This window comes from Phyllostomus hastatus, unplaced genomic scaffold (assembly GCF_019186645.2).
Source record: "Phyllostomus hastatus isolate PE091 unplaced genomic scaffold, TTU_PhHast_1.1 phas_scaffold_1066, whole genome shotgun sequence".
Taxonomy (NCBI): domain Eukaryota; kingdom Metazoa; phylum Chordata; class Mammalia; order Chiroptera; family Phyllostomidae; genus Phyllostomus; species Phyllostomus hastatus.
In genome coordinates, this window is record NW_025334004.1 from 15,471,771 (window position 1) to 15,497,949 (window position 26,179).

Sequence of the window (26,179 nt, forward strand, 5' to 3'; positions counted from 1 at the left end):
GTTATCTTAAGCCTGGCGGGGGTCCCGAAGGTGTGACCAGTAGTCATGTCTGGGCTACTGTCTTCTGCTCCCTGGGGGTGGCTGAGTATCTGGGGGAAAAGCCCAGGTCTCTCAGGGAAGGGGCGGGTGATTTCTAGAGCTAGGATTTAAAAGTAAATTTAATCAAAGTCACTGCAGAATGTGAAGGAAACTGTTTAGGGAATTTGGGTTCCCTCATCTGGTCCCCAAGTTGAGGTTGAGTTAAAGAAACAAAATCTAAGAACAGTCTAGATCACCTATTGAGAAGAGTTTCCCCAAGATTCAGGGCTTGTCCTGAAGGTGGGGGTTTGCTGTCTGGTGCTTAGGTTCAGTTCCCAGGGCATGAGGTTCTGTTGTGGGGTGAAGCTGCCATCTCTGCAGGTGAGGCTCTGGCTTGGTATTGAGGTGCCTGCCTATTTGGGGGCAGCCTGAGTTCCATGCTGGGGTGAAGGTTCCTCTCCTGGAAGGGAGTTTTCCCGTCAGGGTCCAGGATTCATGATTGCAGTTGAACGCTGAGTCTTGGAGCCAAGAGTCCAACTGGGGCCCCATATTCGAGGATTGGGTTGAGGTTTCCTTCTTGGCTTCAGGTTTGTTGATCAAACTGGAGGTTTTATACCCTGGGAGGAAGGGAAGAGCTGGAGGGTGCCCTGGACATGTCCATGCAACTGGACCCCCTTTTGCTTGTGGAGACACCTTTCTGAGACCGACAGCAGAAGGGTGGGCCTGCGGGCTCCTGAGCTGATGATTGGAGGCCCGAGCTCCAGCCCTGCCTGGATGTTAGCCTGGGAGTAAGTCACTGGCAAGTTCTAGGTCTCTGGCTGAAAGCTTGGCCGGGTAGTGGTATTGATTCGCAAAGCACCATCCAAGTTCACTTGATTCTCCCAAAATGACACTATTGATGGACTCCATAGGCACCGACGACCATTGCTCCGTGAGTCAAATCCATGATGACAGTGCTCATGTCGCCCTGGGCACTGCCAGCTTGGTCCAATTAGTGCCAGTTGGATCTTAACTTGTGCTGAGGGGCCCCTGAGGGGAGGGAGCACACACCGAATGGGCTGCGTTAAATCTGGGTCCCTGGGGCTTGGCATGTGGCCCCGGCAGGCGGGAGCTGGGCCAGGCCAGGCCAGCAGCTTCCTGTCCTGGTGAGCCAGCTCTCACATGGCCCAGGCAGTGGGTGTGGACATGCCGTGACCGTGGTCGGAAGGGCCCTGGCTGTCTGTTTTCTGCAGAGCGGCTGGGATGCAGAGGAACTGTGGCACCCTCCGGCCCCAGCCTGGGTGGTACCCTCCGGCCTCAGTCTGAGTGGTACCCAGCCGAGAAACGTCGGCCTCTGTAGAGGGCCACCGCCCTGCTCTCCTGTCCCGTTTCTTTCTGCCATTACCTCCATGTGGAGCCCCCTCTCAGAGAGCCAGAGTTGCTGGAAAGGAGACATTCCATTACATTTGTCCTGGGCTTTTCGCTTCGTGGAGCCCTCCGTCTCTCCCCCCGCCCCGCCCGCCCCCACCTGCTGGGCTTTGCTCCAGGTCTCCTAGAGCTCCCCGAGGCAGGTGGTGGTGGCCCTGTTTCCTGCAGGGGCCAGTTGAGGTGCAGCTGGGCGGATGTTTCCAGGGCAGCCTCAGTGCTGCCTGTACCCACGTGCTTAGGGTCCCACAGCGGGCTTCTGGGCCTCGAATGGGTGGGGCTGCTGCGTGTGGCCTCCTCACTTCCCACCCCCACTGCAGGTGGACGTTCCTCTTTTCTCCCCACTAGGGGACGGCAGTGGGTGAGGTGGAGCTGTTGGGGTGGGGCCAAGCAGGGGGTTTCCCGATGTTCCAGAAGAACTTCTCCCCTGGGAGCAGCCCCTCCCCTCCTGTGACTCAGGACACTCAGCACCTGAGGAGATGGGGGAGTTTTCTTCTCCAGGGATGAAGGGTGGCTCTGTCTGGGTCTTCAGGGACCCCCAGGCCCCACTCTCTGGGTCTGGCCAAGGTACGTGGAGACTGAGTGACCTGGGGGTCCTGTTGGGCTGTGGACACCAACCCAGGTGCTAAATTCCGGAGTTCACCAGGGGCGCCTGGGGGTTCCTGGTCAGTCAGTGGTGCCTCGGGTGTGAGGACGGAGGTGGAAAGACAGGCAGGGTGGAAGGTCCTGGGGTTGAGGCATGAGCTCTGGAGTCAGACTTTGTCTTTGCTACCTGTGCCACCTGGAGCCAGAGGCTTACCTTCTCCATGCCCTAGTTCCTTCTCGGAGATAATGCTTGACTAGTAATACATACTAGTTGTTATTGTCATCATTCGGCTTAACCTTCAAGTATTGGCTTAGACATCGCTTCCACCAGGAAGCCTTCCCGGACCACCCTGGCTAGGTCAGATGGCCTCTGTCCTCTCCCACTGCCGCCCTGTGCTCTCTGCACAGTGCATGTGGCTGTCCAGCCTGCTCACCTCTCAGTGCCTTTGCCTGCCTAGCTCGCCCACTGTGGCATCACTCCCATCGCCCAGGCACAAAGTAGTCACTCAACAGGTATTTTGAAATGAATGCAAAAATAGGCTGATTCTGGGAAGTCAAACTTTCTCCCACAGGCCTCAGGGGGTTCTGCTACAACCTGCATTCTGTTCTTTGTTGAAATGGTATTTCCTGAATACCAGGCCCCGGAGCCAAGACAGAAGAAGGCAAGAGCAGTGGGGAACCGCTGGTCCACTCATTCGTCCCCTGATGGCACCGATGTTCCTCGGGCACGTTCTGGGTGCCAGGCCTGGGCTGGCCTCTGGGGACAGACATGCCCCTGCCCTCGTAGCCCTGGTGGTGCTGAGAGCCGGGGCTGAGTGAGGCCGGAGGGGAGGAGCGTGGTCATTAGCCTGAATAGAGTCAGGGAGGGCTCCCTGGAGGAGGGACTGGTTTAGCAGAGGGCCCTGTTTAGGGTGGGGAAGTTTGCATAGATATAGACAGGCGTCCTCTTGGGGGTGGGCAGGGGCAGGTGGTGGAGGTGGAGCTGCCTGTGCAGGCACCAAGTCCAGGCTGGCTGATGGCAGTGTGTCCTGGGGGTGTGAGGGCCTCGACTGACTGTCAGGCCCAATGCGGATGCAGAGGCTGTGGGTGCCACCGATCCCCACTCTGCCGTCCACACACAGTGACCTTGGGCGGCTCAGGTCACTCTTCTAAGGTGGGAGCCGTGATGCCTGCCACTCAGGGCTGTCAAACCACAGTGGCAAAGAACTCTGTGGAGTGGCCTGGGCCAGGTGAGGGAGGGGTGAACGGGCAGGGCCTGCAGGGCTAGGCTAGAAGGCCGGGCGGTGGGAGAGGCCCCTGTGGGGAACAGGAAGGCAAGCCTGCTTCGCTTCTCTGTTTTGTAAATAATTAAGTTCTTATCTCAGGTGTGCGGTGTTCCTGCTGCAGCAGGTGCGGCAGCTGGAGCGAACAGGAGCTGTGTTGTCCAGGAAGTGGCGAGGTCGTTTCCCTCCCCTATTCCCCCCCTTCCCGGCCTCCTGGCCAGGGCAGATGGGGTGGGGGTGAGAAGGAATCTTCTAGGGCTTTCTTGTCGCCGGCTGCCTGACGACTTCCTTGCATTTCGCTCTTCACCTGTTGTGTGGTGGTCCCCGCTCACAGTCCCACCTCTGCAGACCCAAGGGCCCGCTTGCCCCTCTACCCTGACGCCGCACGCCCCCTGGCGCAGTTTCCTCAGGGCTGCCCCACACGGCTGCCCGTTGAAACCCTTCTGCCCCTCCAGTGGCCCTTCTCCAGCGCCCCATCTCCAAGCTCTGGCGCCCCCCAGGTGTGCCGAGCTCTCGAGGGGCCTCAGGGATGCACCGACCTCCCTGGCTCCAGGCCCCAGACACAGGCATCTTTTTGCTTTTCGTGCTTTAATACTGAGAACGTGAAGGTCTGTTTAGTCTTGTCCAGCTAACATAAACCAGCCGGAACTGGGCCGTGGTGGGGACTGTGCTCTAAGTTCCCTTATTTGGAAGGAAATTCATTGTTTTTCACTGAGAGACAGGGGTGTGGCCTGAGTGGCCCATCCAAAGGTCATCAAGGTGTGTGTGACACAGAAGATGGCCCGAGGACGCTGGTCACACCAGCGCCTCTGGGACGGAAAGGGCCTGCGGTCATGTTGTCCATCCCTGTCCTTTTACAGGGGGGAAAACAGGCTCAGAGGGAAGGGCCCTGCCCTGAGCCATGGAGCAAGTTGAAACAAATGGAGGCTCCTGGCTCCCCGGCTCTCAGATCAGTGCTGTACCAGGGCGCCCCTGGCCTGGGAGCTGGTGGGGGTGGGGCTGCGGGGTGGGGTGGGGTGGGGGTGCTGGAGCTCAGCACAGAGGCCTGGGACAGTGAACTGAGGGGAGGGGACGAGGGGGAAGAGGCAGGGGGGAAAGGAATGGGGGTGGTGAGAGGAAAGGGAGAGTGGCCGAGAGGTCCAGGAGAGGTGGGTTCTGGTCCCGACTCTGCGGCGGTGACTTTGTGCCTGAAGTGCCTTCTGTTCCACCTGTCCGAGAGGCTCAGCCTTTCTCTGCACACCTCTAAGGGCCGGTATCCGATGACCCGAGGTCAGGGAGCATGTCGCACCTGTGAAGGGCTGTGTGACCCAGCTCACTGCGCAGGTAACTAAAACCTGGGGCTCTAGCGGGAGCAGGGAGGGTCTTTGCAAGGATGACATCAGCTCGTGCACCCAAGACGTCTGTACCTGAGTGCCCAGTAAATACCGTGGGGACTGGGGGCAGGGAGCAGGCGAGCTTCCCCAGGCCCGCCTTGGGCAGTCGGTGGCCCTGCTTCCTCAGCTCTCTCCTGGGCCCCTGTCCTGGGCCTCGGTCCTTAGCTCTCCCCCAGGCCCCTACTCAGATTACATCAAGTACATGTGTAGATAATCTCTCTAGAGAAAGTTTCCATTTAACATTCAAATTATTTTTTTCATTTATTCACTCTTTCTTTTCACAGAGAACACCCAGCTGGGACATAGATAGAAAGCCGAAACTGACCAGTGTAGGCATTCCTGAGCTCGGGAAAGGAAAGAGATACTAGAAAGTGCAGGCCTGAGAAATCCTAACCGGGAGGCCCCCGGTGCCGGGGGAACGAGGGCAGGAGACTCCACGTTGTTTACTGCGAATATGCCATTCCCTGCGCTGTTAGCAGTAGTGTTAGTACTAGTACCCAAGGCTGTTTATAAAGGTACATCAGTTGTCGGCTTCTTCATGCTTCGGGAGGCATCTGTTTACAAGAGAAAACCACCACCTAGGGAAACATGAAATGCAGCACTAGAAGCGGCAGGAGATGATACTCGGACCAGCATCCACACTGGCCCTGGGTGTCTCGGGGCAGTGGGAGCCATCGAAGGTCTCAGATCGGCTTTATGGATGGGTCAGGGGGACCAGTGATGAGGGCAGCATGGCTGTCTGGGGAACTGTGCCAGAGCCGAACTGGAACTTTGGAGACGCACTGGAGATAGTGTGGGTGTCCAAGTGCCCTTCCAGGAAGGGCACCTGGAAGCTCTGGTTGGGGAATGGAGGGGCGTGAAGGGAGAGGGAGGAATCCAAGATGGAGCCCCGATTTTCCAGGTGGCTGGGAGGATGGTGGTTCCATTGGGGCCCGAGCAGGAGAGGCGGTTGGAGGGGAAGATGGTGGGTTGAGTTTGGGGATGTGTTAGAGAGGCAGCCGAGATACCCTGGGCGAGGGAGAGGCTGGGTGGTCAGCGCCTGGTGTGAGCTCAAAGGTCAGGGTAGAGGTCATGGCTGTCACTTGTCAGCAGTGGGTGCCACTGAGACCTTGAGAGTGAATGGCGGGTCCCAGCGGACAGAATGAAACTGTGAAGGAGTCGTCGGAGGAGTACAAGGAGAATCGAGGAAGGGCAGGGCCCAGAGGGGCCGAGGGAGGCCATGAGAGGGCATAGCGCCATGGTCCTCAGGCCTTAATGGGCCTGTGGATTGCTGGAAGCTTGCAAAAATGCAGGTTCCTGGGCCCACCTCCAGATAACCTGGTTTTAGTGAATCTGGGGGTGAGTTCTTGGGATCCACTTTTTTAAAAAAAACAATTTCAGGCGATATTGGTGTGAGGGATCCATGGGCCACCCCCTTGTGAAATGTGCACCTGAGGGGCAGTCAGATCTGGGTTTCCATCTTGGTTCTTGGGTCTTGAACCTGGGCCAGTCCCTTGGTCTCCCAATCCTCAGTGTCTTTATCAGTGAGTAGGCACACTAGTCCCCCTGACAGGGCCATCGTGCGCATTAGGGGAGGTCGTGGCTGTAGGTCCTGCGGCTCAGGACCTGCTCCGTAGTAAGAGCTCAGTAAACAGTAGGTATTTCTTGTTCATTACCAAAAGTTTGCGGATGGTGGGCAATAGCGCAGGTTGGGCTGCTGGCCGCACAGATGGGTCAGCTTAATGGGGTGCTCACCTGCCCAGCGCCTGGCCCCTGGCAGCTCTGGCCCCATGCTTCCATCTCTGAGGTGTCTTATCTGTGTTGATAGAACTGGGGGCTCCTGGCTTGTCCAGTCAAGTCCACAAAAACTCATGAATCGAATCAGAAGTCAGTTTACGATTTCTCCGTGAGAGCCGCACGGTGAGAAGGACTGGACAGAGTGTTGGCTGTTGGTACCTTGTCCCCGTGCAAGAGGCTGCTCCAGTGCTGGAAGAGCCTGGTGTCTGGCCAGGGAGCTGGGGACACAGTCCGAGGGCTTACTGCCTTCCAAACCTGCCCAGGCCACTTCAGCAACGGGGAGCTACCTGCCAGGTGGCCAGCACTGGGGCCAGCCCAGCAGGGCACCATCTCCCTGGCTGTGCTCCCATGGGCCTCAGCAGTCACCCCTTTTTCCCTGATCCCTTGGCATCCAATCAACACATCTTTTCTTTAGGTTTGTTAATCCCACCAGTCGGGTCTTTGTTAAATCCCAGCCGGCCTGGGGCTGTTTCATTTCTTGAGGGTAACTTTGTTGCTTTGATCCATCCATGAAAGCTGGTATCAGATTAAATTTGGGGAAGGCTTATTGCCAAGGGGCCATGGGGGAACCTTGTCGTGGCCCTCTCCCCATCAACTGCCTACACAGGTTTTCCAGAAGGAGGAGTTATTTAAGTCAATGGTGGCCCCTCCGTATGCAGAAATACTTTCAATATTATGAGGTACTGTGATAAAAATGTCTACCTTATTTTAAGAGAAAAAAGCAAATTGTATGATATGCATAGTGTGCATGGTATGATCCTGTTTGCATTCATAATCGTATATTTTTTTCCCTCCCCTCCACTCCCCTCCCCTCCTCTCCCCCCTCCCCTCATATTTATTCGGTGCCTACTAAGTGCCAGACACTTTTCTAGGCACTAGGATAAAGCAGTGAACACATACCCCGTCTTGTGGAGTTAACATTCTTATGAGGAGAGACAGGCTTAGGGGAAAAAAAAGGCGCCATATGGGATGTCAGATGGTGATAATTGCTATGAAGAGAAGTAAATCATGGGGTGTGGCAGGGCTAGGGATTATGGGTGTGGGGCGGGGGTGTCGATGGATGTTTACATTTTTAAATAGGTTGGCCAGAGAAGGCCAGAGAGCATTTGAAAATGACGGAAGAGAGGTGAGGGAGTGATGCAGAGATCTGGGGAACAACTCTCTCTTCTGGGGCCTGATCCCTGGGTGTCCGTGGTCGGCACATCTGCTCATCACTCCTCCTTCTTTCCTTTGTGCAGACACAGACCAGGTGGAGTGGCTGCCCACTAGCAGTGGCCGGTGGCTACCTCTGGGGAATAGGCCGGGGATGGAGTGGGGTGGGGAAGAGGGAGGCTTATATGTTTTACTCTGGACTAGTTGGTACTATTTTTTAAGATAAAAAAAGAAGCATGTATTGCTTTTATATTTAAAATTTAAAAATGAACTTTTAGCCCTGGTTGGTGTGGCTCAGTGGATTGAGTGCCAGCCTGCAAAACCAAAGGGTCTCCAGTTCGATTTCCAGTCAGGACACAGGCCTGGGTTGTGCAGGCCAGGTCCCCAGTTGGGGGCGTGTGAGAAGCAACCACACATTGATATTTCTCAAAAAGTTCTCTTAAAATGAACTTTTCTATCCCTGCCCCTCCCCAGGGAGAGGGTGGTCTGCAGGGTAAAGTCCTGCTTTGACAGGTGTGTTGAGGAAGGAGTGAGGTCCTTGGTGTGGAAGAGCCGGTGGTTGTACCTGATGCTTAGTAAAGCTTCAATTCCTGTTCCCTCCTGTTAATTCTTCTCCCCAGTGCCCAGGACAGGGCTAGGTAGCCAAAAGTGAATAATAAAAATGGGTGGAACTCGAACAAACCCTGGATTCACTTGCCTTACTGGGAGCCCATGGGATGCAGTTCTGGGGCTCCGCCTCTCATGCCCCTGGGGGCTGTTTGTGTTTGTGTTTGGGGGCTGTTCCGGGTTGGGTTTTGGAACTCCTTAAGCACTTATCTAGAAGACCCCCAAGTTCCCCTTCAGCCTGTGTGTGGTTTTGGACCTCCTGTCTCAGAAATCACACTGCATCCTCCTCATTTTTTTTGTCATCAATTTAAACCACGGCTGCCACCGGCAGCAGATGCTTCAAGGACAGTTTATGGCTTCCATTATTATACGAGCAGCGTGCCCTTTGCCCCACATCTCCTCGTCCTCCCCACCCCTGGGCTCCTGGCAACCGCTCTTCCCCTCTCTGCTTTTATGAGTTTGACCTTTTTACATTTCACATATAGGGGAGATCGTGCTGGATCTGTGTTTCTCTGGCTTGTTTTACCCAGCATAATGTTCTCCAGGTTCATCCACGTTGTCCCAAATGTCAGGGTTTCCTTCTTTTTTTAAGGTCCAGTAATACTCCATGGTGTATATATGCTACCTTGTCTTCATCCATTCATCTGCAGATGGACACTTGGGTCGTTTTCATATCTTGGCTCTTGTGAATAGTGCTGCAGTGAACATGGGGTGCAGACATCTCTTCAAGACAGTGATTTCATTTCCTGTGGCTGTATGCTCTGAAGTGGGATTGCTGGATCGTATGGCAGTTGTATTTTTACTTTTTGAGGAACCGCCATGCTGTTTTCCATGGTGGCCCCACCAACTTATGTCCCACCCACAGTGCGTGTAAGCGGTCCCCTTTCTCCACACCCTCACCAGCTCCTGTCTCTTGCCTTTTTGTTGATAGACACTTGACACATGTGAGCCGATATCTCACTGTGGTTTTGATTTGCATTTTCTTTTTTTTAAAGATTTATTTATCTATTTTTAGAGAGGGAAGGGAGAGAGAGAGAGAGAAACATTAATATGTGGTTGCTGGGGGCCATGGCCTGCAACCCAGGCATGTGCCCTGGCTGGGAATCGAACCTGCGATGCTTTGGTTCGCAGCCTGAGCTCAATCCCCTGAGCTACGCCAGCCAGGGCTGATTTGCGTTTTCTTGATGATTAATGATATTTAACACATTTACATAGTCTCGTTGGCCATTTGTATGTTTTCTTTGGAAAAATGTCTATTCAGGCCCTTTGCCCATTTAAAAAATTGGGTAGTTATTATTTGCTATTGAGTTAAGTTTCTTATGTATTTTGGATATTAACCCCTTATCAGATGCATGGTTTGCAAATATTTTCTCCCACTCCATAGGCTGTCCCTTTATCCTATTGCTTGCTGCCTTTGCTCTGCAGAAGGTTTTTAGTTTCATGCAATCACATGTGTCCATTTTTGCTTCTGTTGCCTGTGCTTTTGGATTCATATTCAAAAAAATAATTGTCAAGACTGATATTAAGCTTTTTCCCTTTCTTTTTGTCTAGTAGTTTTACAGTGTCAGGTCTTCTGTTTGTTTGATCCATTTTGAGTTAAGTCTTGTATACAGTGTGAGATAAAGGTCCGATTTCATAACTTTCCATGTGGATATACTTTCCCGGTACCATTTATTGGAGACACCATCCTTTCCCCATTTCATGTTCTTAGCACTGCTGTCGAAGGTCAGTTGGCCGTAAATGCTGGAACTTATTTCTGGGCTCTGCATTTTGTTCCATGGGCCCCTGTGTCTGTTTCTGTGCCACTGCCATACTCTGCTGACCAGTGCAGCTTTGCTGGAGTCGGAAACCAGGCAGTGCGGTGCCTCTGGCTTCCACTTTCCCTCCTCAAGACTGCTGTGGCTTTTCAGGGTCTTTTACAGACCATACAAATTTTAGAATTGTTTTTCTATTTCTGTGAAAAATACCCTTGGAATTGTGATAGGAAGTGCATTGAATCTGTATATTGTTTTGGGTAGCATGAACGTTTTAACAATATTAATTCTTCCAACCCACGAATACAAGCTATCTTTCCATTTATTTGTGTCTTCTTCAATTTCCTTCATTGACATTTTACAGTTTTCACTGTACAGATCTTTCACCTGCTTGGTAAATTTCCCCCTAAGTATTTTATTCTTTTTGATGACATTGTAAATGGGATTGTTCTCTTAATTTCTTTTTTTGATAGCATTTCGCAGTCGTCTTGCCTACATGTAATTTGACAGCATTTGGGGGTTGCAGCCTTCAGTGACCCTTCCAAAGCATTCACTTAAGGGTATTTTTAGTTTTAGAATAATTGCGATAAAATAGACATAATGCACAATTTGCCCTCTCACCCACTTTTAGGTGTGCACTTTAAAGGCGTTAAGTACAGTCCATCCGCATCGTTGTGCAGCCGTCAGCCACCCTCCTCCTCCAGAACTTCGTTCTCTTTCCCAGACGGAAACTGTGCCCCCGTTAGGCAGGAACTCCCCATTCCCGCGGCTTCCACCCCGGGCAGCCGCCCTCTGCTCTCTGTCTCCATGAATTTGAGTACTCTAGGTATCTCATGTGAGCGGGACCATACATCGTTTATCCTCCTGTGACCGGCTGTTTCACTTAGCGTAATGTCCTTAAGGTTCTTCTGTGTTGTAGCCTGTATCAGAACTTTCTTCCTTTTTTATTTTGTTTTTATTTTTTAGGTTTTACTTATTCATTTTGAGAGAGAGAGGGGAAGGGAGGGAGAAAGAGAGGGAAAGAAACATCGATGTACGAGAGATACATCGAAAGGTTGCCTCTTGCACACCCCCAACTGTGGATCTGGCCTTGCAACCCAGGCATGTGCCCAGACTGGGAATTGAATTGGCAACCTTTTGGTTTGTGGGACAACACCCAACTAACTGAGCCACACCAGTCAGGACAGAAATTTCTTCTTTTTTAAAGCTGAATGACATTCCATTGTATGTATATACCACATTTTGTTTATCCATTCATCTGTTGATGGACACTGGGTGTTGTTTCTACCTTTTGGCTGTTGTGAATAATGCTGCTATGAACATGGGCAGACAAATGTCTGTTTGAAAGCTTGCCTTCAATTCTTTTGGGTGTATACCCCCAAATGGACTTGTTAGATCACAGGGTGGTTGTATTTTTAGTTTTTTGAAGAACAGATTCAACTCAGTTTTTACAGAAACAACCATTTCTTTTTCTATTCCTTCCTTTCACACCCATATTTGATGTTTTTTAAAAAATAGCTTTATCAAGATATAATTGACATACAATATACTGCATTTTATAGTATACATTTAATGTGTTTTTGATATATGTATACATCTGTGCAATCATCAGCACCATCAAGTTAGGGAACATCTACGTGACCCTCAAAAATTTCCTTTTGCCTTTAGTAATCCCTCTCTCGTACTCCTCCCTCTCCCAGCCCCTGCACCCAAATAACCACTGATCTGCTTTCTGTCACTGTAGGACAGAAAGGACAGTTTCTGTCATTGCAGAAAACTGCAAGCTAGTTTGCATTCTTACAGTTCTAGACAAACAGAATCTTGCAGAATGTACTATCTTTTCCTCTGGCTTCTTCCACTCAGAATACTTATTTTGAGATTCTTTCAGGTTGTGCTATGTGTTAATAGTTCATTCCTTTTTATTGCTTAGTGGTATTCTGTGATATAGATGTATAATTTGTTTATTTCTTCACTTGCTGATGGACTTGTGGGTTGTTTTCAGTTGTGCACTATCGCAGGTAAAGTTGCTAAGAACATTCGTGTACAAGTCTATGGATGGACATGGATTTCCTTTTTTTTTGAGTAAATACTTAGAAACTGGAATGAGTGGATCATATGGTAGGTACATGTTTAATTTTAAAGAAACTGACTGTTTTCTAAAATGGTTGTACCATTTTATGTTTTCAGTAGCAGAAAATGAGAGTTCTAATTCTCTACATTTTCACTAGTACTTGGTATGATCAGTCATTTTAATTTTGGCTATTTTATTAGGTGTGTAGTGGTATCTCATGATGGTTTTAATTTGCATTTCTCTAATGACTAATGATATTGAGCATTTTTTATGTGCTTATTTTCCATTTGTGTATCTACTCTGGTGAAATGTCTTTTGGCTGATTAACTTTTTCCAGCTTTATTGAGATAAAATTGACGCATTACACTGTGCAAGTTTGCGAGGTGGGGTGTGTGGACGTGATGTGTTTTATCTTACGCAGTGATCACTGCCATCCTCAGCCGTCCCCTCCATCCTGCCACATCCTTTTCTTCTTGTTGTGAGAACATTCGAGATCTGCCCTCTTGGCAACATCCACGTATGTGATACCGTATCGCCAACTGTACTCACCGTGCTGTGTGCATTAGATCCCCAAACCTTTTAATCTCATGACCGGAAGTGTGCACGGGACACTGGCTTGGGCCAGTGTGTCTTCCTGTTTTCCTCGTCTCCGAAGCCCTGGTAACCACCCCTCTACTCTGTCTCTGAGTTTGACTACTTTAGATTCCACATACTGGTGATACCATCTGGCCAGTATTTGCCTTTCTCTGCTTGACTTATTTCACTTAGCATAATGCCTTCAACGTTCATCCAGCTTGTTGCAAATGGCAGGATTTCCTCCTTTCTCATTGACTTGGGTTTTATTGGGTTATTGGGTTTTTCTTTTTCTTTTTTTCCCCCCTGAGTTTTGAGAGGTCTTTATACATTCTGGAATCTCATTACCTATGTGCTTTGCAGGCTTTCTCCCAGTCTGTGGCTTGTCTTTTTATTCTTTTAAAAGAGACTTTTTGATGTTTTGTATGTAATAGTTAAGTAAATTACATCGTTTCCTGGAACACCAACCAGTCATAAAGAAGTTAAGGGACAACACGTCACGTGGAGCATACAGTTCAGCTGGAGGGGGCGGAAGGCTGTGCTGGGGATGCCAGGGAAGAACCCACCAGCTTTGAAGCTTCTGTGCGCTGTGGGCATCAGTCATAATGTTTCCCAGAGGGAACGGAGCTTATCATTCTGTCTGAGGCCCTGTTTTTATTTGGAGCGGCAATGTGTCCAATGAAAAGACTACACATTCAGCTTCCCTTGCAGCTTGGTGTAGCCATGTGATGACATTCTGGCCATTGAGATGTAAACTACTAACAGAATTGTTGGGTGGACTTCACATAAGCCTCCTTTAAAGAGGGGCAGCTGGCTGGTGGGAGTCCTCTGATTTGGGTTTTCCATGGTCCTCTTGCTTCCTGCCTGGAATGTGGACAGGTGGCTGGAGCTTCAGCAGCCTTCTTGGATCATGAAGCAACCTCAATGTGTCATGTGGAATATGGAGTATCAAGAAAAACGAAGGCTGGGTCCCTGATGATTGCAGAGCTGCCACAGTTTTATTGTATGTGAGAGAAAACACTTTATGTGTTTAAAAATCCATGTTATTTCCAGTATTTGGTTACCAGAAATTACTAGCAACCAAATGCAATTCCTAAAGAACTTTGGTTAATATGGCAGTGGGTCAAGGAGAAGTCCATTCTGCTGCACATATAGTTATATCATTGATGTTATAGGTTAGAATATGTTTATCCCTGCTTTTCATGCTTATCTGCATCATTACTACTGTTTTCTCCAACATCACAACCATCTTCAGCTTTATTGTCTTCCTGTTCATATTGTTACTATTGTGAATAATAATGATTTTCATTATTGTAACAGTCTTTGAGAGGATCCACTTCTTGTTGGTGGCGGTTTGTTTGTGTGTAAAATCTATTTCTCTTGTAAGTTATTCCACTGGTGGGTAAAGGAAAGGGCATCTGAGGGAGGTTTTGTCACTGTGGAACATCTGTGGAAATGGGTGGAGTTGGCACTGAAACTTCAGCGTTCATTGGGCAGAAGCCATGTCAGTCATTTCTGCCTTGAGGATAGCCAGCATTACCCTGAGTGGGGAAGCCCTCCAGGGATGGAGTGAACCAATAAGAATGGATTGCAGTCTTCTGCCAGGGTTGGCCGGTGGGGCAGGTCCAAGTCAGCAGTGCCTGTAAAGAAAGACAGAGGAAATTAAACTTGAGATGTCAGAAATAAGAGATGATGGAAGGTTCCTGAGTCGGGAAGTGGCACAGTTTGTGTAGCAAGGCTTGGGGATGGGGTAGAGGGGACTCAAGGATGGGAAGGCCACTTCGGAGGCTCTTGTGGCGGTCCAGGCAGGAGGCGACGAAGGTCATGTGTCAGGTGGGTCATGTGCAAAGCAGTTAAGTAGATGCTAAGCAGTTAAGAGGGGATGGAACATAGGTAATAGATAGATAGATAATTAGTAAAATCACCCGAGGAAATGCCTGTGTGTGGAAAAACAGAGAGGAAGCCGGGAGGCCGGGTGAGCCGTCAGGCCTCAATGCAGCGTGACCCTGAGGGAAGGAGGCAGGGAAGAAGGAAGGAGGTTGGGTGGAAGCAGTTTAGACTACACTTAGACAAGGCAAGTTCGGTAAAGTCTCTGGGGAGTCCCCGAGCCTGAGCCACAGTCGCTGGTCAGAGGAGTCTCACGTGCCCCGGGAGCAGGCTGCCTTAACATCCCTCCCCACTCGGTCACTGTCGGGAAGCAGCTGTGGGGAACGTGGCGCTGGAGCGAACACTGGGTGGGTCAAGGGCTGCAGCCCTGGGGTCCCACTCGGTTATGGTCCCCGTGGTGGAAGACCTAAGGGGAGGCCGCCTGGGGTGGGGGCGTGAGGGCATGAGGACGGTGACTGCCACCATCTCAGGGCTGTCATTGCAGGTGACAGATGCTGAGGACCTGGAGGAGCTGCACTCTCTCAGATCGCGGGGAGTCCGGGGGTGGGGGGATTTCAGGGCTGGGTGGGCCAGGGCTCTGAGGCAGGGTCAAGGATGGGGTACTTTCCATCTCCGTGCCCCCCCACCTGTGGGTTGGCTTCCTGCTGGACTGGCGGTGACATGGAATCACAGCCGGATGCAACAATATTGAAAGGAAGAATGGCCTCTCTCTTGGGCCTTTTTCTCAGGAACAAGAAAAGCTTTCCCAGAGGGGTCTCTGCAGATTTGCCACTGTGTTCCATTGGCCAGAAGTGGGTCACATGGCCATTGTTGGCCCAGTCACTGGCCAGAGGAATGAATCTTTGTGATTGGCTCCTGTCGGAGGGTGGCAGATCTGGCTGCACGTTAGAACCACCTAGAGAGCCGTTAGAAGCACCCATGCCTGCCCACCTCACCTCCCCCCACCTCAGAGTTTCTGTAGTAATTGGCCTGGAGTGGGGCTGGGTATCTATAGGTTTATAACCTTCTTGACGCTAATGCACAGCCAAGGTAGAGAACCACGATCATCTTCGAGTAGAACAGATGCTGGGGAGTCAGCCACATGCCCCTTACTGTTACTTACGAGTTTTGTGTGGTGTTGGCAAGTCACATGACCTTTTTGAGCCTTGGTTTTCTCGTCCGTGAATGGGGGCTGGCACTAGCTCCCTCCGGCAGTTCCCGGGGAGACTGACTGAACGCTTGGATGCTTGTAGGCCTTGCAAACTCTCGGTCATTGACACCTGAAGGAGAGCTGCTCATCCTCTTCCTTCAGTTTGGAGGGAAAATTTAGCTTCTGTGCTGCCAGGAGCAGCCAGGGCAGAGATTTCTCCTGAGCATAGCTTTCTGCCATTAAAAGGAAAAACGAAAGAGAAGGGACAATGACAGGCGAGGAAGCCACAGGGTTTTTTCCTCTTGGATGATGTGGGTTTGAGTGTGCCACTATGAACGGTTTCCGTAGACCAGTTGGAGGGGCTCTTCCCCTGCCGCCGTAGTGCGGGAGAGGCTGGGAGGGAGCCTGGTATGTGTTTCCAGCATCCCTGCCTGGGCGTCCTGCAGGGGGCTGGTGGGGTGGGTGGGGGCTGTGCTCCCCACAAGGCTGACTCCAGGGAAGATGGTCAGATAGGGCAGCTGTTCCTCTGTGTTCCAGGACACACCTGGCTACTTGACTTCTTGGCTGTTTCTACCTGAGTGAGCATTGCTGGTGCTGCCAGCAGTGCTGAGGGAACAAGGAGGGCCACCCAGGAGGCTGTTGGGTCATGGGCGAGGCGGCTTGCTGCCTTTGGGTGCCACCAGGTCCACAGGGCCCTGGGACATCATGGCTGGGTGGGTTCCCTCAGGTCTGAGGCCCGGAGCCTGGAGAAGGGGCAGATGCAGGCCAAGCAAAGACCACCCCCTATCAGCCCTGGCCCCTCTTTCTCACACCTCCTCTCTCCTTTTTTTGCTTTCCTCATAAAGTATGCTTTGAGCACTACCCAGTGCCTGCCATGGTGGGTGCTGGGGCCCCAGAGCTAAAGAGACACCCGCCTGCCCTCGGGCTGCTCCCAGAATGGGACGGGGACCCGTATCATCGCTGCAGGGCTGGGACGGCACAGAGGCTGGACATGCTTTGGAGAAGGGCGGGCTGGTCGGCCCTGGGCCTTGGGAGGACCTCAGAAAGATACCTCTGAGCTGAGCGGTGAAGGTGAGGTGGGGGTTTTTGGGTGACCAGTGTGGCCGGGGGCATCCAGGTAGAGGAACAGTGTTCAAAGACCCATGGACATGTGCGATGGGGCGACGTCCTGGGACACACGTGGTTCATGGGCATGGAGTGTCGGTACTTGGGGCGGGAGGTGAGGCCAGACACATGGGCTAAGGCCGGTTCTCAGAAGACCCTGGTTGCTCCCCAGAGGAGGGTGGGGTGTGGCCACTGTAGGGCACCTGAGCTGGACCGGATGTGTCAGGCGGACAGGTCAGCCTGGCAGCCCTGAGGAAGGGGCAGGGGAGGCCGAAGGCTGCTGCGAGAGCCGTCCTGGTCAGGACGATGCCTGTGGCTGAACTGTGCCTGAAGCCAGGGGATGGATTTGAGGAGGACACGGCGGCTGCTCAGGTGGGGCAATCCAGGCCGACCCCAGACTTCCGGCCTGGCCGGTGGCACAGAAGGCAGAGACCAGGTCACGGGACCCTGGGGCGAGGCCACGTTGGACGGGGTCAGGAAGAGGACTGGGAAGCAGTGACACTCAGCTGAGAGGGTGCTGGCCCGTCCTTGGTTTTCCCCCAGACCTTGGCAGGACGGGGATGGGAAGGAGGGGCTGCTGCCTCCCACAGTGCAGGGGCTCTTGGTTGCCTCTCCCCCCGCTGATCCCCCGTGGATCCCCCTCCACATCCCCGATCCAGGGAGCTCCTGGTTCAGAGCTAGAGGCACGTGAGCCTGGTGTCTGCATTTTACAGCTGTGGGGACTGTGGCCGACAGAGGAACACGACCTGCCCAGGGTCATACAGCCAGTTATGGAGGTGGGGTCAGGACTAGTAACAACAGGCTGATGTAGCAAAGGCTAATGTAGCCCACCTGCCTTAACTGGTGCTGAGAATAGAGCTCTCCTCTGGGCAGGAGAAGTAAATTCGTTTGGGCAGGGCTGAGGTTGGGGTGGGGCATTTGTTTTAGACAGGGAGGGGGTGCCCCGGGGGCGGGGTAGTTTCTGCTCCCATTTGCCTGTCCCTGCTCTCACGCAGCTGCACTAACCCACTTCCTGGAGCCCTAACCACCTCCCGCTGCCCACCCTGGGGAGGGAGGAACCTGTGCAGACATTAAAGAAACTGCCCTTCCTCAGTCTCCCCAAGCCAAACAGGCCTTCCCACACCTTGGTCCAGTTTGACCGTAGGCCGCAGGACCTGCCGGGATCCCAGGAGTCCTGATTCCAGGGAAGGCTTTGTCCCCTCAACGTTGATACTGGAGAGTTCACCCTGTGCTTTGCCGGGGTCTCGGGTAGCTTGCCTGACCCTGGGCTCCAGCAGCTGGAGTGAGGAAAGAAGGGGGCAAATCATCACGAGGGGCGTGGCCTTGTTGGGGAGGAGCCTGAGTGAGCCACTCACTGGACAGACGGACAGGAAGGTGGGAACAATGGATGGACGTGCCACTTGAGAGATGGGACCATCTCAGGGAGGAAAATAGGTTTTCTGTCACTGCATTCACCCTGTGGTGGCTGCCCTTCTTGGGCTGTCTTTCAGGCAGGGGGACCACAGTCCCAACAGCCACCTTCAGCTAGCCACACCCGAGTTCTGGCTCCGGAGGGAGAGGAGGCTGCCACTGAGCCAGCCACACGCTGCTGGTCCCCAGGCCTTTGGGGACTAAGAGCCCCTGTTTGTGGGGCTTCTGGTGACATAGTGTGCGATTGTCTGGGGTTGGGGTCAGGGGCTCAGTCTGCGCTCGGGGCTGGAGGTGTAGCAGCAGGCAGGGCAAGGAGTTCTGCCAGTAGCTCAGTGGTCACGAAAGCCACCAGCCTCTCTGGAGAGACCCTAAACGGCCCCTAGTACTCTCAGGTGCCTCTGTGCCTGGGGCTCCTGCCCTTGGCTCTGCAGCCACCAAGGCCAGGTCACCGTGCTGCAGGTCCTGGCCCCGGGTGGTGGGCACAGAGCTGGCACAGTTTGGTGGCTGGATCCCAGGCCAGCCACTCACCTTTGTTCTGTGAGAAGCTCAGCTTGGCTCCTATTTCAGAGCCAAGCTGAGTGCCCCCTCCTAAAAAGGACCCGCCATCCTCTTTCTCTTTCCAGACCTTTTGCAGGTTTGTGTCTCAGGGCCTCTGGTAGCTGGCACCCGGCTGCGTTATTCCCGCTTGCCCTTCGGCTGCGTGTGTGGTTGTGTAAAGTTCTGGCTCCTGGAGCTCAGATGACGCTCGGGCCTCTGTATCGAGTTCAGGACTGTGTCTCATCCACAGCCCTGCCGCGGACCTGACACTTGCTGTGCGTCCTGCACTGCCCGAGCACACTGCGCATGTGAGCGCATCCCATCCCCCAGCAGCCCTGCGAATTAAGCGCTGTTATCACCAACCCTGTGTTTCCGAAGAGGAGATAGATACCTATTCAGGGTTAGAAGTGGGATTTGAACCCAGGCATGTGACTCCAAAGCCCGCTCTTAACCAGCCCCGAGGCAGCGCCTTGTGTAGGCACACTCTGAAGGTGGTGATGTGTAGGAGACGGTGTTTCCGGATCATGGGGGTTCCCCGGCCCTACAGCCTGGACCTACAGGGAATGGCACCCTCACTGTCTTCTGTCCCCCAGGCCCAATGTCTGAGCCCACGTTTTTGAGTAAGAGGCCCAGGGGTGGGCAGGAGGCCAGGCCAGGGAGCAGAGGTGGGAGCCAAGTCGGGTGGCCCTGCGCTCTGCCATCCCTCAGTGAGCCAGACCTGGGCAGGGAAGGAGACAGGAGGACCCTGGAGCTGACTCCTCAGAGGTGGGAGGGTGGGCTGAAGCAGGGTGGGGATCCCAGCCTGAAGGAGGTTTTGGCTGGCTGGGGTCTGGGCAGCAGAAGAGGTGACCACCAGGAGTCCTGGCCAAGCCTTTTGAAGGTGCGTGTGTGTGTGTGTGTGTGTGTGTGTGTGTGTGTGTGGCGGGGGTGGGGAGAGGAAGGGAGAGAGATGGATGGGGTTGGGTGAGGGTGGCAGGGGAGGGATTTAACCTGCTCTCAGCTGCCAGCTTTCTTCATAATCCAGCCTGCCCAGCAGGATCAGTCGGCCGTGTTTACTCATCTCCGATGGACAATGGACAAGACTCGTGCCTTGCTTCAGGACATGTGTCCTGTCTGTCCCCTGCATCACCTGGGGGCTCCTCATCTCTCTACCTTACCTGCCCCATAAATGCCTCATTGTCCACCCTGCCTGACCCTCCTCAGCAAGGTTATAATTTAGGTCATTTATCACTTGTGGCTATTGAGACAAGGGCTGGCTTCAAGTTTAAAGTTCAGTCTACCCCAAACAAAAACAGAGCGCTAACCAGGCGACAAGGGGTGATGTTTAATATGCTTCCTTAGAAGAACCCACTGTTGCCCAGCACCCCAGAGTGGCATTTGCATATAAGGCACACGTGATAACACATGCAAAGCCTAGAACACTGCGGCCAGTGGCATTTGTTGCTGAGCCAATGTGCAGTGTGGTGACGAGACAGGCGCCATCTCTTGGAGCTGGTCCTCCCTCTCCTCTCCTCAGTGCAACATTTGTACTCAGCATTGTACTCATATCAGCGTCCAAAGTCAGTCCTCTCTGGGGCGGGGCTGGCGATCTCAGCCCAGGCAGGTTCTACCCCGTTTCCCGGGTTCTCTGAGTCTCTGGACAACAACATCGGCAGCAATAGTTACTATTATTTGTTGAGCCAAGCCCCGGGCCTCAGCGAAGCTCAGTAGCTTGCCCCGTCATGTGACAGTAGAGCTTGCCTGTCTGACCTCAGGACCAGAGCTCCCAACCTCCACCAGGGTGGGGTGGGCACATCCGTCCACCCTTCCTGGCCAGAGGCATAGATCTTATCACAGACAAATGTTTGCTTCCAGATGGGGGCTCTGTGGGTGCGGGCTCCGTCTGGCACACACTGTCCTGGGGATGGAAACCTGCTTTCTTCCTCCTTCTGTCCTTTCTGCCTGGTGTGGATGGTGACCCCCGTGTCATCCGGGCTGGCCAGGGGGACCCGGAGGCCCCGACCTGGGGAGCAGGAGTAGGTGTGTTTGTGTCTGGGAGGGTCTAAGAAAGGGCTGCCTGGCACGGAGCCCACGGCCTGGGAGGGGTGCCCAGCCTCAGGCTGTTTTCTCAGATTCCCTTTCGGTCTCCACCCCCGCCTCTGCACCTGTTGTATTCCCATCATCCCGGGCGGCTGGCAGCTGTCACTGCTGGGGCACCTGTCCCAGCCCCAGAGGACGCCCTGTGAGCTCCCTGGCTCCGGGGGCCCTGCAGCATGCAGCACAGGCTCCGTCTCTCTGTGATCCTGTCCTCATCTCCATGCTCGTATCTCTCTCTTCCAGGCTCCAGGCAGCAGTCCCCACTCTCGTCCTGGTTCTGGGCATGGCAGGAAGCTCTCGGAGGGTGGGCTCCCTGCCCCCCAATCTCCAGCGCTGGGCCCAGTCTAGCAGGGCAGGGACAATGGCCCTGGCGGGTCAGCCTTAAGCCCCACATGCCAGGTGACTCATCAGCTCAACCAAATCCGCCCTTGTTCTTGATGAGAAAGACACGGCCGCAGCCAGGAGCTCTCTCCCGGCTCCTGCAGCAGGGCTGCCTCCTCTCCCCGACTTCCCTGTACCGACTGCTCCAGATGCCGGGCTCCTCTGCCCACCTGTAAAGAGAAGTTGTCCCCTCTCCTGTCCAGCCTTGTCTTCCATGCCTTCTGGCGCCCTGACCTGTAGGTCACAGTAAGCGTCAGACGGCATCAATGAGTTCGAGTCCTCCTTACCCTCTACCCCCTGTGTGACCACGGGAAATCTACAACGGACTAGCCCCCCTTGCTACACCCGTAAAATGGGCACATTACTTCTTGGCCTTCTTAGAGGCGGTGGCTGGACCCAATGCTCTCTCTCTCTCTTTCTCTTTTTTTTTGAGGATGACAAAAAGTTTATTCCGTATTTCTCACGGCGTCCGGTAGAGGATAAAACTAGAGAGAGGGCCTGGTTTGGAGGTGGTGGGGAGGGCACCAGGGTGGGCTGCCTGGGGGCTCCCGGGGTTGGAGGGGCAGGCAGACCGAGAGTCTCCGGAGGGGCGAGGGAGTGTGCTCCCTTCAGCCAGCCGTGGCGGAGAAGCAGGGCAGAGAGCGGGCGCAGGGGTCCCGTCAGGAGCTGAAGAGCTCGCTCTGCACAGCGTGTCCCAGCGGGCACAGGGGCCCCTGCCCCCGGCCCCATGTACCTCGCGCCGCAGAAGTGATGCAGCACATCTCGGACGGGCCCCACGCCCGGTCAGCGTCCTCCACAGCCTTGATCCCCGCGGGCGTCTCCTAGCAAGGGAGTCCTTTTGGAAGGCCAGAAGGCCATCCTTCCCGGGCAGGGGGGGCAGCTTGCTGACAGACGAGCAGGTAGGGAAGAGCATCCCGCACATCAGCTTGAACTCCTCTTCCTCAGGGGTCCCCGCTTGCTTCTCACAGTGCCGCTCGCTGTAATGCAGACGCACTCTGTTTTGGCTGAACAGGGGCGGGTTGTGGACGGTCATCTGCAGGCTCAGACTCTGAGCCTTGCTCCGGGACCACCCCCCCTCTGCGAGCCCAGTTTTCCGTCCCGGGTCCCTCCAGCTGGGCCCCAGGGCTCTCCCGGGGCTCCTTTCCCTCAGAGACCTCGGCGTCTCTAATTCCGATGGTTTCTGTCGTCCAGTGAACTTGGCTCGTGTTCTGCTCTGCAGTCTCTGGGTCTGCCCTGACTGAGTTCTAAGGGGGCAGGCTCGGCCTGGGGCTGCTGGTGCTGGGCCCTGGGGGACATGGTTGAGAAAGGACTTGGTGAGGAGAGAGTGGAGCTGGGTAGCCCGCCACAGAGACCAAGCTGGCCCCCGAGAAGGAAAGGGGTTGGCAGACAGGAGACGGCCGGAAGAAGAGGAGAAGCCCGGTGGTGGGAGGGTTTGGGGAGCAGACTGGGTTCAGAGAGTGGAGGGGGCAGAGGCTCCCTGGGTGGGGCCCGAGAGCAGGTGCAGCTGGGAGGGGGCGGCCAGAAAGGGAGGGTTTTCTCTTTCTGAAGGCCGGCAAGGTTTCCGTCAGCCCAAGTACTCCCCAGGGGCCTGCCCAGCCCTGCTTTCTGCCGGTGGCTTTGAGGTGTAACAGTGTCCCCGCTCCACCCCCGCTCACAAATGATCTGCTTTCTGCAAGATGTCCAGGATGGGCCACCTGCTAGTGGACAGGAAGTGCAGTCACATGCCGGTCTGCAGTGCCCCTGCCTTCGTTTACGCTCCATCCCCGGGATGTCGCCCTCTGTCCCCTGGAAAACCCCTAGGCTCTGCCTTTACCTAGAACCCTTCTGGTTCCTGAAAAACAGGGTCCATTATCCCCTTGTCTTCTTTCCGCTGAGCAAGAAGTTCCCTGCCCTCTGGCCTTTTCTGTCTGGAGTGTGAGTTAATGTCAGACAGGTCTGGGATCCAACTCCAGCTGGTCTTGCCCTCACTGTAACCTCTCTGAGTCCCAGTTTCACAGCCTGCAGGGTGGGCGTGATGGCACTCCTGCAGGGATGCTGCGGGAATAATGGGTGCGATTGTGTGTGCGGAATGCTTAGCACAGTGCCGGGCGCTCGGTTAGGTGTCCCGTAAATGGTCATACTTAAAGCTTCTCCCGCAGACCCGCTTGCAGAGCCTCCATTCTCCTTTCACATCCCCTTTCAGGGCCTTTCATCCTTCTCCTTTTCTACAGAACAGAGCGCTGAAATGGTGCAGCCAGCGCCAAAGGAACCTCGTGCCTTGATCCCAGCGTGGCTCCTGCTTGGCTTCTGAAGGGTGGAAGTTGGGTTTTGCTCACCAGTAGACACAGAGCTGGCATTCCCTGAAAACGGAATGAATGAATAAATGAGTGAGTGAGTGAGTGAGTGAATGATGCAGGTCAGAGGTGCGCTCACCCCTTTTAGTAACAGAACTCTTTGGCCAAATGAAGTTGGATGAGATTCCTCAATAAAGCAGAGAAGGGCGCAGTGCCGGCTGCCACAGCACCTGCAGAGGCCTGGACGCTGCTCTGGGGAGGCGGTGAGGGGACCCTCCCACGCAGGGCATCGCCACTTCCTATTTAAGTTGGGGAAGTGGCTGATGGCCCACAGGGCCTGAGGAAGCCTGCCAGGGAAGGCCTGCGGACGGCGGTGGCGTCTGGTGGGAAGGCCCAGGGGCTGCGCAGGCTGTGTCCCGTCCTCGACTCCATCTCACTCCAGGGGCCAGAGTGAGGGAGCTGCTCACCAGAAGCAGTCCGGGTTAGGTGAGCCCCCACCCTGCCTCCGTCCCTGCTCGGTTACTTCCCCCAGTCCTGGTTCTAGAAGATTCGGTGCCATGAGTTTCATGTGTGAGATATTTTCTGAGCACCTGCTCTGGGCAGGCGTGACGCTGGGCCCGAGGAGAGTGTGGGCACGTCAGGCACAGGCCCGACCCCCTGGATGCCACTGCTTTCTCCCCTGGTGTCTTTTGCCTCCTCCCGTGCATTCTCCACGCCAGATGGCACGGTGACCTTTCAGAAATGCCGTCTGGTCTTGTTGCCTTCCTGTTGAAACCTGTCAGGGGCTCCCTGTTGCTCTCAGAAAAAAGGCCGAGTTCTTCACCCTGCTCTTCGGGGCCCACCTGCTGTGTCTCCGACCCACCATGGCTTGCCATCCGAGCATTTCCCCAGGATCCTGCTGCGTCCCTGCTGCAGCCATGGCAACCTGGCTTCTCGGAGGTGTGGGGCTCGCCCCAGTCACAGGACCTTTGCATGTACTGTGCTCTCTCTCTCTGGAGCCTTCTCTCCTCCGTCTGCCTGCAGCCGCACAGACATGCCTGCTTCGCTTCACCACCGCTTGTCAGGAAAGCCAACGCTGAGTCGCCTAGAACCTTGCGCCCTTGTTTCCGAACACTGTGCCAGGACTGCGAGGGTGTTCCTCTGGGATGCTCCTCCGTGAACACCCGTTTCCCTCCAGACTCCAAGTCCTCGAGAGCAGGGCCTGTCTGTGGTTCGTCATCATTGCATCCCCAGCGTGTAGCTTTGTGTTTGGCACATGGTAGGTGCTCAAAAATGTCGGTCAGCTTGAATTGTTGAGATGTGCCCAGGAAAAGCCAAGGCACTAGACAATGCCACAGCCAGGGCGCAGTAGGACGAGGGGTTGGGAGAGGCACAGCTTGGGCTCAGAGGAGAGACGGGCTCCAAGAAGGGGGACTTACTCTATGTCTGGGGCCCTGGGGAGGCTTCCCAGAAGAGGTGTGACCCGCGCTGAGGGATTGGGAAGACCAGGCTGGCCCCTGGAGGGGATGGCAGGACAGGGCCCAGCTGGATGCATTAAAAGGCAGGCAGGACGAGGGGATTTGACTCTGCTGCTGCAGGGACAGCCTCCAGAGCGGCCTCTTTTGTCTGTTTCCTCATCTGTAGAATGGGTATAAAATGCAACCTGTGTCTTAGGGTTGGCGTGAGGACTGAATGAGTTAATGTGGGCAATGCACCCAGCTCAGCCCTCTCGGTGCCCAGGCCTCTGAGTTCCATCTGATAGGGGCAGCCCCCGTCCTTTTCACAGCTTCTTCCCCACCTTCCACCCTCTGCCTCCTGACCTTCCTTCCCTACCTAGTTCTTTTCCTGGGAACCCAGGTCCCAGAGCCCGAGGACAGAGGCAGGGGGCTGGCCAGGACTTGGGAGGAGGTGGCTGTCCCATTTTCCTGGGAGCGGACCCTATCCTGCAGAGCCTGGGACTGTGATATTGGCCCACGGACCTGGGCTTGAGTCCTGCCTCTGCCTCTGCCTCTGACCTGCTGGTGAACCTCAGGCCAGTTCCTGAGCCTCTCAGAGCCCCCAGTTTCTCTTCTGCAAAACAGACGGACCAGCGGTCCCCACAACTAGAGTATAAATTAGGTCAAGCACGCGGTGCCTGGTGTGCAGTGAGCGCTCAGGGCACGGCACCCACTGCTTTGACTGTGCCTGGGCCCCAGTGCGCCTGCCTAGAGCTGCGGGAGCCTGCCCTCCCACTGCCCTCTGCCCTCTGCCCTCTGCCCTCCCTGTCTGCACCCTTCCCTCTGCCCCGGGTGTGGGGTGTCGGACCCTCATCTCAAGATTTCTCCAGAGACTGCATGATCTGTGGCAATGCGTGTGTGCTGAGTGTGTACATTTCAAGGGGTGTGTGTGTGTTAGGTGAGCATGTGTCTGGTGGGCAGTAGGTGGCAAAGTGTGTACAATGGGGAATGCTTGTGAGTGCTCATGAGCCTGTGTCAGTGTATACACATGGGACATGGCACCGATGGGTCATGGGGTCTGCACATATTGGTGTGTGTTTGTGCATGTTTATGATCAAAGGGGCAGTTTGGTGTGGGCGTAGAAGTGTGGATCCTGGTGCCAGATGGCCTGCATTTGCGTCCCAGCCCTGCCACCTTCTAGGCAGGTCACCTCTTCATCTCAGCGTTTCCGTCTGTAAGATAATAATAATAATAATAATAATAATAATAATAATAATAATAATAACAATAATGGTACCCTATCGATAGTGACAGTAATAGCGACCTCATCATTCAGCCCATGGAGGCCAAAGGGGTTCATGCTCCTACAGCACTTGCAACAGAGCCTGGAGGA

At 54.2% G+C, this 26,179-nt stretch overlaps 1 protein-coding gene and 1 pseudogene across 1 annotated transcript in view; one reads left to right on the plus strand and one right to left on the minus strand.

Moving 5' to 3' along the window:
* The window catches only part of NEURL1 (neuralized E3 ubiquitin protein ligase 1), a 77,758-nt gene that overhangs the window by 15,232 nt on the left and 36,347 nt on the right, over nucleotides 1-26,179 (plus strand). The gene's annotated exons all lie outside the window — the stretch shown is intronic.
* Nucleotides 21,707-22,131, minus strand: LOC123828697 (annotated as a pseudogene).